Below are 14,328 nucleotides of genomic sequence, written 5' to 3' on the forward strand. Positions count from 1 at the left end.
ATTACTCAATAACTCACTAGAGAAAACTTTAAATATTTTCCCTAATGATTTCTAACTGATCAAGATATTTAAAATGTGTTTCCCAACTTTATAATCCTACTCCAAAAGTTTCCTCCTAAAATAATAGAATCAGCCAAAAAACTAATGTTTGTGTTTTATTTGTTGAAGTTTGATATTTTAATTATTGTCCCCTCCTAAAATAATAGATTGTCCCCATAAACTGGAAATTTATACAATAAGAAGAGTTTCTCTCATAAATTTTACAGAATCAAATGTGTAAATGCATTTTTTTTTGGTTACTGTGTAAATGCATTTGAGATAAAATTTTGAATGATTTTTTTTCACATGTAAATAGAGATATTTTTTATCGTGTTGAAAATGAATAAAATTCTACAATACTTTTTCAAATATAAAGACACATAAAGAGCAATTTTTTTTTGTAAATATTAAAAATCTTTAATTTTTCTAATATATAAAGTATAAAGTTTATAATCTCAAGTATTTTTCTAAACAATAATGATTCTATTATTTTATCACTAAATATGCTATATAAGGTCTGCAGACTAAATAGATAATATATCCAAAAAAAAATTAAGATTGAGGGGACAATACTCATATAAGGTCTTTTTCTTTGAGGTCATATATAAGGTCTATAGAGCACTAATATTACACAGCTAATATGTGAAGAATGTACATAATATTGAAAAATATCAAAATCCGAGTAAGGGCAAATTTGCCATCAACGTGGTGATAACATCCATGTATTTTTTTATTTTATTTTTTAACTATGTTACAGGTGTGAAGTAAATACCAATATAGTCTTCCCTCCAACACATTTCTTCTATCTACAATGCTAAAATTCGATACCTTAATTGACGTATCCGAACAATCCAGAAATTTTGATTTGTGGGGGCATAAATTTTATATAATAAATATTTATATAAAATTTTACTGATGTGTAAGTGATAAAATAATAGCATCATCTTATATATCATATTTAGTGCATTATGAAAAAAGATAAAATAAAATAATCTTAAGCATGGAATTTCTTAAGGCTGCATTATCTCCCAAAACACTATGTATAAAAGGGCATACAAAGATGCATGACTGACCCCATTATAAATCCTTGATGCAAAAAGCAGAATTTCCATGTGTTTTTTAAGTCTACAATGTCAAATCCAAATTATATCACGTTCTATTAAAAATCCAAATTCCCATCAGTTAGATCTTATTAAACTTAGGAGAAATAGATGCTATGCTTGACATTGAACTAATTTAGTTTCACCTTTTCAGTCATCAGTACAAAGTTTTCTTGCTTTCTTGTAAAAGAAAATGAAGTCCACAGAAAGCAATTCAAAGACATGAAAACTTGTTTGTTTTTTCTTGGGAAAATGTAGTACAAATACTCACAATAGTAGACAATAAGATTATTGCATGTGAATATGTCATGAAATTAATTCCAATGTGATTTTGATGCAAATTTAAGATGGTATGTTTGTGATAAGGGAAGAGGTGTAAAATTTAGCAAAGGAAAAAGCTAAATTTGTAACCTTACTCTTCCTTGAGTATCATGCATTAGTATTAGTAATTAAAATCAACGTCAAAAATCAAGAGGACTCTTCAATTTTGGAAATATACATCAACTAGTAGAAGATTACATTGCTACAAATATTGAATTTATTTAAAATTTTGTGAGTTTAATTATTATATAATACAACATTAATTAACGGATAGATTGGTAAAATTCAAAATTTATAATAGGATAAGAATAAAGATTGGTAGATACCCTTATTCTGTACGCTCCCTGTACCACTTTGAAAAATTTCAATTAATCAAATATATGATGTGATCACATTTTTTCAGTTGTTTGACCACTATTTAGAAGCTGAAAAATGTGGTCATGAAAAAAAATGCACGTGACCACTATTTTTTCACTTTGTTAACCAAATAAATTATGAAAAAAAATAGTGGTAATGCAACTAAAAAATATGGTCTATTGTAAGATAATAAGCTGAATAGTTCAGCTTAAAATTATTCTTAAAAGTAACTTGGTCCACACACTTAATTGTAAAATGCTCAAACAGCAGAAATAGAGATTTCACTGGTGAAAATTATTGAACATGTTTGTAAATATTCTCAATTTTTGTCTTTGTACGCTCATTTTGTCTTGTAACAGAACAAAACAGTGGTCCTGTTACATAAAACTAGCATGTTATGTAGCAAGGTTAGTATCCTCAAAATGTGTTACTACCTAACTAAGTTGAAAGCATTGTGTGATTGTTTTTCATGGTAATAGAAAATCTAACAGCTCATTTGACGTAACTATGGACTCACCAAAGTACAAATTAGTATTACATTGCCTTGTGGTATCGTTATTTTAGCTAGAGGGGTATAGAACAACCTCTCTAATGTAACGTGTATGGTTCCTAAAAGCTACCATGCTATGTGCAACGAATTTATTACAGGTTGGGTTAACATTACACATTTGCACATTTTGCACATGTTTGTGGAGGACTTTACTTGAATAAAGAGTATACTCCTTCCATTTTAAATAAAAGCAATAAAAAGTGTAACTTTAGATTCATGTAACAATTTTTTTTTTGTGGTCGAGGTTTGAACCCCTGACCTTGCATATAGTATGCATCGTCTCTACCAACTGAGTTAAGCTCACGAGTACAGATTCATGTAACACAAAACAAATTTAGATGAGATTGTGCAGGTCTCTTCAATCTTAACCAAAATTTTAGGTTCGAATCCAGCCTTGGACATACAACAACGTTAAAACTCTTACGAAAAGTTTGTCGCTCATTTAGGTCCTACAAGGCTCGAGTGATTGGTATCCGCAGTTGCGGGCGGAGGATATCTGGTTTAAGTAAAAAAAAAAAACAAGTACGGAGCACACATTGCATGGTAATAAAATATTGAGCAAAAATTATGAATGCTTATAAAGAATGGTGACTATGTAAGCACTTTCTCTATTCATTTTTTCGTAAACCCTGCTTAATAAATAATATTGAAAAAAATAGTTTTATTGAAATATAATGATATAAGATTATTAATAAAATTCATCTAATAATTTTTTTTTGAGGTGTTGGGCTAGAGAAGTTAAGTGCTTGTCAAATACTAAAATTATAAAATGAGTAATATATATGTGTGTGTAAATCTCAATTAAACAATTTGAGCTTCATTGTTGATATAGGATGTATTTTTACCAATCAAAACAACATCTGTTTACCTCCAAGCTTAATTTTTACTTTCAATTTAAAATAATGTTAGCAACACATTCTTTTACGTATACTATTTTATATTATTGGCAAAAAATTAACCCGTTAAATCATGTTGATCTTATATAAATTTAGTAGGTTACTTGTGAATTTTAAATTTTTTAAAGAAAGTGTGTTAAAAAGTCTATTAACACCTCAATCTCTTCCATTTATCTATGTGGTGAGAAGGATATTGACGTTCTCTATCAACCAGCTAGACACATACCCTGTCATTTTACTTATTAAGCACACCATACAAATACAAAGTATGTATAGTAAATGAAGAGTTAAGAATTAATTGTTTAGGGTCATTGCTTGGGTGGACAATCTTTGCCTAACACTTTGCCTTGTCTAAATTTTGATGGATGAGTCAGACAGGTATCTTCCACTACCCACTTGATATTAACAATCTCAAGTGGAAAAAAAAAATTCTATTAAATTACACCATGCCAATTCTTCACTCCCTTTGTTTTTATAACTTTGGAGAAGTTACTTGGCAGTACTAATATAGGACATGGATTAAAAAAGTGTCCTATTCAATTTCTAACATCAGTCTTGTTTGATCATTGTGTATTGGCTATGACATCATGTCCTTTCCACTAATACGTGCATTGCCACTCAAGATGAAAATGACTAGAGTTTAGGTAGAGTAGTACCACAATTTTTACTTGAATCCAATCATCCATATCAAGCATGTGTAGAAAATTTAATATTTGTATTATTAATTGTTAAGAAAGTTCCTACACGAACTCAAATTATAGCAACAACATGTTCTTGTGAAGTGGGAGCCCCAAGTGATAGCCCACAATGATGATTTGAGTCAAGTTGAATTATGATGGTAGGTCATTGGCTAATCCAAGTCTATTCGGGTTTGGCAATGTCTTAAGGTTGGCTAAATATTGACAAAAGTAGATGTAGTTCATTCTATTTATAAATTGCCAATAAATATAATTTTTTTTATCACATTGTTTGATTGTATCAAAAATGGTGATTATTAGTGAACTTAAAAGTTAAGGGTTGGCATCATATGGGAGAGAGGTTAAAAATCATCAAAAGATGGGATCCATTTGAAACTTTAAAGACTAAACTCTTGTTTGCTTTTGCGGTGAATACAACATTAACGTGTGTTTTCTCTAAACCTACAAAATGTAGCTTCTATATTTTCAAGTTAAATATGCTTCGGGACATGAAAAATGCTAGTCTACCGCTATTCCAAACAAGCAATTAGGGTGGGTCTCTTTGGGAAGATAGACCAAGAATCGCCAAAAATATGGAACTTTTACGGAAACTTAACCACTAAGGGTTTAAAGCTTTTGGGGTGAGAAATTGTGGTTGGAAAATACATCTAAATATCTTGAGTAGAGAGGTTTCATAAAGAGGAAGGATTTACGCTATCTCTTGTCTTTTTAGAAGATCTTTTTGTGGGTTGAGAGAAGGAACACAAAGGGTAGAAATTGTTGCTTATTGTCCTATAACTTATTTATATTTCTTGTAAAGACTCATTAAAGGTGGGTTGGAGAGGCGCTCTCTCCCTCAAACGTATGTCAATTTATACTGAATTGGATAAATGATGACATGTTGTCATTACATGTTTTTTTAGAATTATTTTGATGTTTATATTGAATCTGTAGCAATTTTAGACAGATTGAAGGTGCAAATAGCATAAAAACAGCAAGAAGTTGGATTTATTGCATCATGTCACGATTTGGTAGTTCCGACACGATTTTTCACCCATATCTTGATTTTGCCACTGCAAGCACAATCGTGTCACGATGGCATAATCGTGACATGATTTGGAGGAGTGCGATAATTAAAATTTGAATTTAAGGAAGCCATGGTGACACGATTTTGAGGCAGTCCTTGTGGATATGAACTTATAAATTTTATTACTTCGATATATTTTTAGTACATTTACTAAAAATTTATCAATAAATGATCTTAATGTGTTTGTTCCTTTAATCTTTTTATCCTTACTATGTGCTTAGAGTGTTTCTCTCCCCTCTTCCACAACACAACCATTCGATTTAATCAAGCGCATCAACACACCGATATCAATAGAACAGTAATTCAACTTTAATCAATCATAACAACATATGATCATATCTAAACACATTTTAATTCTTAAAATTCCTAAGTTTTAAGAATTAATCAAATAATTACTAAAAAAAGCTAAAACACTTGCAAGCCCGGTACAAAAGTGAGAAATATGACTTTCTTGTTTGTCCTTTTTTTGAGAGAAATTCTTGTTTTTCCTATTCACTTGAAATAATAATAATAATAATAATAATAATAATAATAATAATAATAATAATAATAATAATAATAATAAGTGTGAAAACTACTTATTTAAATTGAAAGAAATAGAAAAATAATGCAGATAAGTGATTATAGGTCAAAAATGACCTAAAACCACTCATATTTGATAAATGAAGGAGAAAGAAAATTTAGAAAAAATTTAAAAATTTTCTCACTAAAAAACTACGACGAGATATCTAATTTTATTATTGTTAGTTTTCAATGGCCTACTTTCAAATTTTGTCTTAGACCTCAAATTTTTGTGTGCCAACCGTGATTGATGTTTTATGGTTTTAAGATAATAATTAAACGTGTTTAGATCTCAATTTACTCATTCCTTCAACAACAAAAAAGTGCCAGTTATTTTTATCTCTAAAAAAAAACATTTATTTTTAATTCATTAAGATATCCATGCTTCAACACATGAAGGCTATTATATCTAGACCCATAACTATAAGTCTATAACTAGCTAGTTAAATTAGCACCCAAGGTATTTTTTTTAAAGGAAGCCCCAAGGTTTTTTTTTTTTTTTTGGAAGGCGCACCCAAGATATTTAAAACCATATAACTTGTCAAAATTAAAGAAACAATATTGCTAAGCACTTGCCCTAACAAAAAAATAATATATTGCCAAGCACTTAAGCACAAATAGCAAAAATATATACTAATTTCGCTGATTATGACAGAATTTCAATCCTACCTAGTACTTTGTATATAGCTTATAATGAGTGACTCATCGGTAAATGATTCTTTTTTAACCATCCAGGTTTTAAAGGACGGGACTTTGATAATTGGAAGTTCAGTGTAAGATAAATGTTGTGTAGTAAATTTGTATTAGAAGTTTAGAGTTAATATGTCTTTACCCCCTGTAATATAGAGTATATTTGATTTTGTCCCTTGTAAAATTTTTTTTTTAGATTCCATCCTTGTAAAATAAAGATTCTTCAGGATTGCTCCCTGACCCCTATGACTCAGCAGAATCTCTTACGTGGCGCTGATGTGGATATTTCTTTTTTATTTTTTCATTGGTCACATGTATAATTCATTTAACACATCATATTTAATTAAAAAATAAAATATAATTAAAATAATCTGAAAATTAATTTTCGAAAATTTAAAAAAAAAAAAAAAAAATTCAAAATAAAAAGTTCAGATTTTTTTTCTCAAAAAATAAAAAAACTAGAAAATATATTTGAAATTAAAAAAGTTCAGATTTCTTTTCAATATAAAAATTATGGAATAAAAAGTCTAAACAACCTTTTTCAAAATAATTTTTTTTTCCAGAATTTTTCTTTTCAAAAAAATATATACTATTTTCCAGAATATTAAATTTTTTGAAAAAAAACTGAAATTAAGATTTTGATTTTGATTTAAATTCTGGAACAATATTTCAAGATAATTATGAAAAATTATAAAAAATGAATTAATTAGGAAAAAACTAATTCTTTTTGTTTAGAAAAAAAATTCTTAAAAAAATCTCAAATTTAATATATTTCAAAAAAATATAAAATAATTATGAAAAAGATTCTAAAATATCCAAATATAAAATAAAATAAAATAACTTCGAAAAATATAATATTGTCTAATTTTTTTATTTTGAAAATTAAGTCCCATAATTTTTTTTAAATATTAACTCATTGTCATAAAACCCATTGGAACATTAACTCATATCAATCAACTTTTTCTATAATTCACCTTCAACCCCGAAGGCATCTCAAAATCGCCTTTAAGGTCAAAAAGTTCTCCACCGCCGCTTCGCCTAAACACAAAATATCATCCTCATATTGAAGATGCGATATGAATAACCCTTCAATACCCACCTCAAACCGCTTGAACAATTTTAACCTTGATGCATTTCAACCCACTAAACCTTTCACAAATATTAGAAATAAAAACGGCGTCAATGGATCTCTCTGCTTTAACCTTCTCTTGATGCTAATCTCTTGTGTAGGAGAGCCACTCACAAGGATCAACATATATAATTCAACCACAAAGATAAGCCTTCATCCAATCTCTCCACTCGGGACTAAAATCGAACCCTTAAAACATTTAATCAAGAAAACTTCAATCCACCGAGTCATAGGCTTTCTCAAAATTTACCTTTAAAACCACCACTTGAGTGACTTGACGACCCAATTTCTATGCCAAATCAACGACTTCATTAACCAACAACACCACACCAACAAAATTCCTCTCTTTAGAAACGTTGATTGCTCTGATGATACAATCAAATTTATCTCTTCTACTAACCTTGTCGCTTAAAGTTTTGCCAACAACTTGTATAAACATCCAAGAAGGGAAATTGGTCTAAAATCCCCTAAAGTGAATTGTAAGGTCACTTTTGGAATCAAAGCCACAAAGTATGACAATAAACAACTCGACACACACTCATTTTGATGAAATTGATCAAACATGATTCACACATCCTCCTTCAAAAGGTACCAATAATCTTTCAGAAGAGAAAAATTGAACTCATTTGATCTCGATCCCTTGTTTCAATCATTTTCCTCTGAAACCATCTCAATTTCAAACAAAATAACGAGCCACCAAATGGTTATTTTTCTTATTTTTCTCGAAGAGGAAACATGACCCCATCCAATTTAGGCCGCTCCCAAGTTTCACTCGCCGTGTGCTTCCTAAAATAATCCATTGTCTCTGTAATTTGGATTGGTGATTCTTTCCAAACTCTCTGCACCTTAAGAGCCCTAAGAAATTCCTCCTTGATCTAGCTTTAACACGTCTATGAAAATACTTAGAATTTTCATCCCCTTCAGGAAGCCATTATCTATTAGAAAATGCTAGCTTCTTTACTCCTTATAGCAACTTCCACAACACACAAAGTTTACCTCTCTAGAGATATGCCCAAGGACGAACCCAAGAACAAAGTTTTAGTGTGGCTAAACAAATAACGACCTTCTCTAAAAAAAAAAAAAAACAAATAACGACCGATTTTTAAGATTGTATACTATAACGATCAAATTTTCATCACCAATCAAGTTTATGACTGATTTTTTATAGTTTATACAATAGAGACCGACATTTTTAATAGTTTACACTTGGCTTTGCCTCTTTTGTCTTACTTTTGTACTATAGAATTGATCCATCTTTATAAACAAAACTTTATATAGGATAGGGGAAATGGTTCACGCGTTTTCCTTCTTAGTTAAAGGCATTCCCTCGTTGAAATTAATGGGATGAATCAGAACCAATTGGCAAAGGAAAAGGAATACATCTGTATTCTATAAATGGTGAATTGAAACTTCTCATCCTTAAATTTCAAATTAATGAATTTTGGGGTGACAAACTCCATGTGGTAGATTTTGGCCAAAAAAATAAAAATAAACTCTATGTGTGGTAGAGATTACTATAGGTTATGTAGGTTCTTTATGTATCTAACATGGAAGATTAAATTCACTTCAATTGAGGACTAGTGTGCAGAAATGCATGATGCAGCTTATATATTGTGTGAGCTGTTTTCCATATGATAATGGTGAGAGGTACACCATCCGATCACTAATATAAGCAAAAAATTATATTTTAGGTTCATTTATTTAATGATGTATGTGGTCTATAATAAAGACCATGTGCATCATTAAATGAATGAACCTAAAATGTAGTTTTTAACTTATATAGTGACCGGAGGATGTAGTTAGCTATTTTTTTTTTTTTTGGTCAAGATGTAGTTAGCTATTTAATTGTAAGTTGATATTTTTTTTATAGAATTTGTACGTTGATATTTCAATATTAAGTACGGATTCGACGTACATGCAGTAATAAATGCTATGTCTATTTATTTATTATACGGAGTACTTTAGAGATTTTATCAGCCTTCTAAGTTCTAACTAGGTGTTGATTTTTTTTGTAAAAAATAAAACTAAGTGTTGATTTTAGGCCGTTTACACAAACAGAAAAACAATACAGTAAAATATTTTTGTTTCTTTTATGAATTACACTTCTCTGTTATATTTAACTGTTGTGTATCTGATAATATTTCCTGTAAAAAAATATGCATCTCATAATATTATGATGAATTCTAGTTACTCAAGAACTATTGGTAATGGTTGACTTACATTTACGGTCTAGCGGGGTATATTGAATTAATATTTTTTAAGAATTTATTATAATAATAAAGTTTAGCGTATTCAATCAATATTGTATATAAATAGCTTCGGGAGATTTATAAATTGAGATGTACCGATATATTTATTTTCTAAACTAATAAATTATCAATTGTAAAGAAAATATGAGCAGTGTATATGTTTATGGTAACAAGTTGGAGTATATGAAGAAGTAGGAATGCATCTAAGTGGGAGTATGTGTTTGAGAGAGCGGCTGAAGTAATTTATCGCGGTGTCGTTTTACTTAGAGAGTAGAAGGCGGGACGTCAAGAAATTGGATAGGCAGCCCATCTACAATCGCTTTTTATGAATGGTCAGATGTGACAGGTTCATTAGGTGCAATATCGATGCATCTTTCATGGGAAACACAGTAAGTTTGAAATCGATATTTGCTTAAACGACGTGTATGAGGTGTTTATAAAAGCAAAGACTTCGTGCTTGCAACCTATGTTGAATGTTAAGGAGGCTAAGGCGTCATGCTTATTAGCAATTATCGAGTGGGTGCAAAAATTAGAGTTCAAGCAAGTTATCTTTATTCTAGATTCTAAGAGGGTCGTCAATTCTTTTAACTTGACAATCAATGATAGATTCGAGCTACGTTCCATTTTGAGTATATGTGATAGTATTTTACAATTGTTTGTAACAACTCTTATGTCAAATTTTCTAGGAGATAGACTAATATGGTTGCTCATAATCTTGCTAAGATTGTCATATACAACGCTGCTAGTTCTTATCTTTATTTTGACAATTTCCCTTTGTATTAATCTTTTGATTTTTAACAGAATGCATTAGTTTTCTCTAGTAAAAAAAAACTTAAACAATTCAATAAATTAAGAATTGTTTTTATGAATCAAGGAGCTATTTGTCATCTTCTGTATTTTAGGAAAAATCGTTTCAAAAGAAAGAACATCATCTATTTTTTTATAAGCATATGACTAATCTTTTACATTTTATCATAAACATATAGGAAAATTACACTGACCTCCCCTGAGGTCTCTTTAAACGACACAAACATCCCCTCTAGTCTTAAACTTGACACTCACCTCCCCCAAGATATCTTAAAATGGATAGATACACCCCTTACAACTTAACACTGTGATTATTCTGTTAAAGCTAAAAACATCTTTATGCATCAATGTGAATTTGGCTTCGTATGATCGTTTGATTCAATGACCGAACTCTAGCTTCTCTTTTTGCAACCATTTTCAGACTATCTTGCTCTGCGTGCGATAGAATGATACAAAATTTGTATAAATTGATTGTAAAATGGTAATATAAAGAAGCCCTCGATCAATTTCTGGTAAACAGTGTTAGTGTGATGAACTTGAAACAAAAACAAGGTTAACAAACTCATATACAAATATTGTTGAGTAAGGAATTCACACATATTTTTGTAATAATTTATTCCAATTATTTTGTGGGTTATTTTTCCCATATACAAATCAAGTGTAGCCCATGATTGTTTATAGAATTATCCAATTCATTTGTGAGAAACTTTAGATCCAATAAAACACGTACATGTAAATCTTAGAGGTAATCAATTTGTTCGAGACATAAAAAAATGCAACGAAGTATAAATTATGATCCATGGACTCAGTGGCGGAGCCACGTATTGGTCAGCTGGTGCAGCTGCATTCCTTCAAAGTTTTAAATTTAGACTAATATTTCTTATTTTATTCATTTTGAACTTGCTCAAATTATAACTTTGCACCAGCTTAAATCTTGCCACTGCACAATGGTAATAATAATAGTGACGTATATGCAGCTAATAATAATTAGGCCAAAACAACATAGCCATTGGGTTGGACCCTACTAAATGTAGTGATATATGCAGCTAATAATAATAGGCCAATATATATGTTACACTTAATACTTGAAAAAAAAAATTATGGGACACTCAAAAATTTAATTTGTATCAATATATTTGGTCTTTAAATTAATAGTTAAATGCATTATATTTTAAAAAAATTACAACAACTAAATTCATTATCCAAAGTGACGAAATAAATTTTATTGATTGTTTTTTTGCGATAAAATATAAAATTTTTGATATGATTCTTATAAACAATGAGATGATATTTTTTTCTTATGAAATGACATTTTATAAAATAACAATTTGAAAAATAGCTCTTTATTTCATAAAAATAATTGGTTATTTTAAAAAACAAGTATACCGGTACACTTAAAATGTAACTTGACACCAATTTGGATCAAATTTAAGAGACTAAACTCTTACAATGTGACAGACTAATGTTTAAATCTGACTTAAAGAGATACTTGTGTTTTGTACCTGACGTATCTCGAAACTCAAATAAGATTATCCTCAACAAGAAGAATTTATAAAAAAAAATATTAATTTGAGGATAAAAATGTAAAGAGGATAAAAATGTGAGGTAAATAATATTTTTATTAAAATTTAGATATATAATTTTAATAATATGTACAAAAAATAACAATAATGATGATAAAATTTTTAAAAAAAATTGCACCTCCTGACCCAAGGTCCTGGCTACGCCACTGCATGGACTTGTTGTGGCCTCTTCCATGCCTCTATGATTTTCTGGGCTTTTAATTTACTTAATTTTTGTAGGAGCTGTGAATTGATGTTAAAAAGAGAAAGCGTGTAATTTTAACAGAAGGTGGATCGGAGTTTAACAGCAAGGGGTGTTGTTGTTAAGTGAATAAATAGAGGGGAGGTAGGGTATATTAACATAAACCTCAGGGGAGGTTAATGTAATTTTCTCTAAAAATATTCAATGTTCACTGTTGTGAAAAATAAAAATTCAGGAAAAAAATATTTAAAAAAAGAAAAGAAAATATATATATATATATAGAGAGAGAGAGAGAGTTAGGATCCGTTGACACCAGGTGTCAACGGATTCGTTGACACCAAATTCTGACCGTCTAAATTTTTAATCGAAGGGCTAACAATTCATCTACATGATAACTAGAGTGGACTCCCCCTGCACTCAGGTGTTGTAGGTCTTTCTTTCATCATTGTTGGTGATTATGTTTCCGCTTACATCCCTCTTCGATGACCGATGAAATTTCACTTCTATTCCAACAAATTCTTATAGGAATTGTGATCGTCTCTTTCCCCCTTTAATATCAATTTGCATTCTAAGTCACATCGAGAAGCTAATTGAAGAGAGTATGAGGTAATCAATTACTAAAAGTGAAATTTCGACAAAAGCATTTACGTTGTGGTTGTGCAGAGGAACGTTCCTGGACAAAGGTTATACCCTTTCTTTGAAAAATAAAAAAATCATGCCTGTCGTACAAATCTTTAAGTTCATGACAAAAACTTATTTGTTCATGCCCTTGTGTTCATCTCTAAGATATCAAATTGAATTTTAAAACATAAAATTGATGGCAAGAGTAAGATATCAAATTCACTATATATGAATATATAAAACCAATTTCATGGTTTTGGTGAAATCGAAAACCCTTCAATTAAATTTGCAATAGACTTTCTGTGTGGTCAATTACGGGAGTGTAGAAAGAGATTGGTGAAGAACCAGTGTATTAAGGTGTGTAAAATAAATTTGATGTCACCGTGCACTTTTAAGTGAATAATAATAGCCATTAGATTAAACCAATTTAATGGATGAGATTTGGTGTTAACGAATCTGTTGACACCTGGTGTCAACGGATCCTAACTCATATAGAGTTAGGATCCGTTGACACCAGGTGTCAACGGATTCGTTGACACCAAATTCTGACCGTCTAAATTTTTAATCGAAGGGCTAACAATTCATCTACATGATAACTAGAGTGGACTCCCCCTGCACTCAGGTGTTGTAGGTCTTTCTTTCATCATTGTTGGTGATTATGTTTCCGCTTACATCCCTCTTCGATGACCGATGAAATTTCACTTCTATTCCAACAAATTCTTATAGGAATTGTGATCGTCTCTTTCCCCCTTTAATATCAATTTGCATTCTAAGTCACATCGAGAAGCTAATTGAAGAGAGTATGAGGTAATCAATTACTAAAAGTGAAATTTCGACAAAAGCATTTACGTTGTGGTTGTGCAGAGGAACGTTCCTGGACAAAGGTTATACCCTTTCTTTGAAAAATAAAAAAATCATGCCTGTCGTACAAATCTTTAAGTTCATGACAAAAACTTATTTGTTCATGCCCTTGTGTTCATCTCTAAGATATCAAATTGAATTTTAAAACATAAAATTGATGGCAAGAGTAAGATATCAAATTCACTATATATGAATATATAAAACCAATTTCATGGTTTTGGTGAAATCGAAAACCCTTCAATTAAATTTGCAATAGACTTTCTGTGTGGTCAATTACGGGAGTGTAGAAAGAGATTGGTGAAGAACCAGTGTATTAAGGTGTGTAAAATAAATTTGATGTCACCGTGCACTTTTAAGTGAATAATAATAGCCATTAGATTAAACCAATTTAATGGATGAGATTTGGTGTTAACGAATCTGTTGACACCTGGTGTCAACGGATCCTAACTCATATATATATTGTATTGTTATGATGCTTTTTGGGTAAATAAAATTTAGATATTAGTAGAATTTTAAATGGTATGAAATATTTTAAAAAACTCATTTAGCTATTAATTTAAAGAGCAAATGTACATGTCGAATTTACCATGAAAATTGTCGTGTATCTGATTAAAATAAT

This window comes from Medicago truncatula, chromosome 4 (assembly GCF_003473485.1).
Source record: "Medicago truncatula cultivar Jemalong A17 chromosome 4, MtrunA17r5.0-ANR, whole genome shotgun sequence".
NCBI lineage: Eukaryota > Viridiplantae > Streptophyta > Magnoliopsida > Fabales > Fabaceae > Medicago > Medicago truncatula.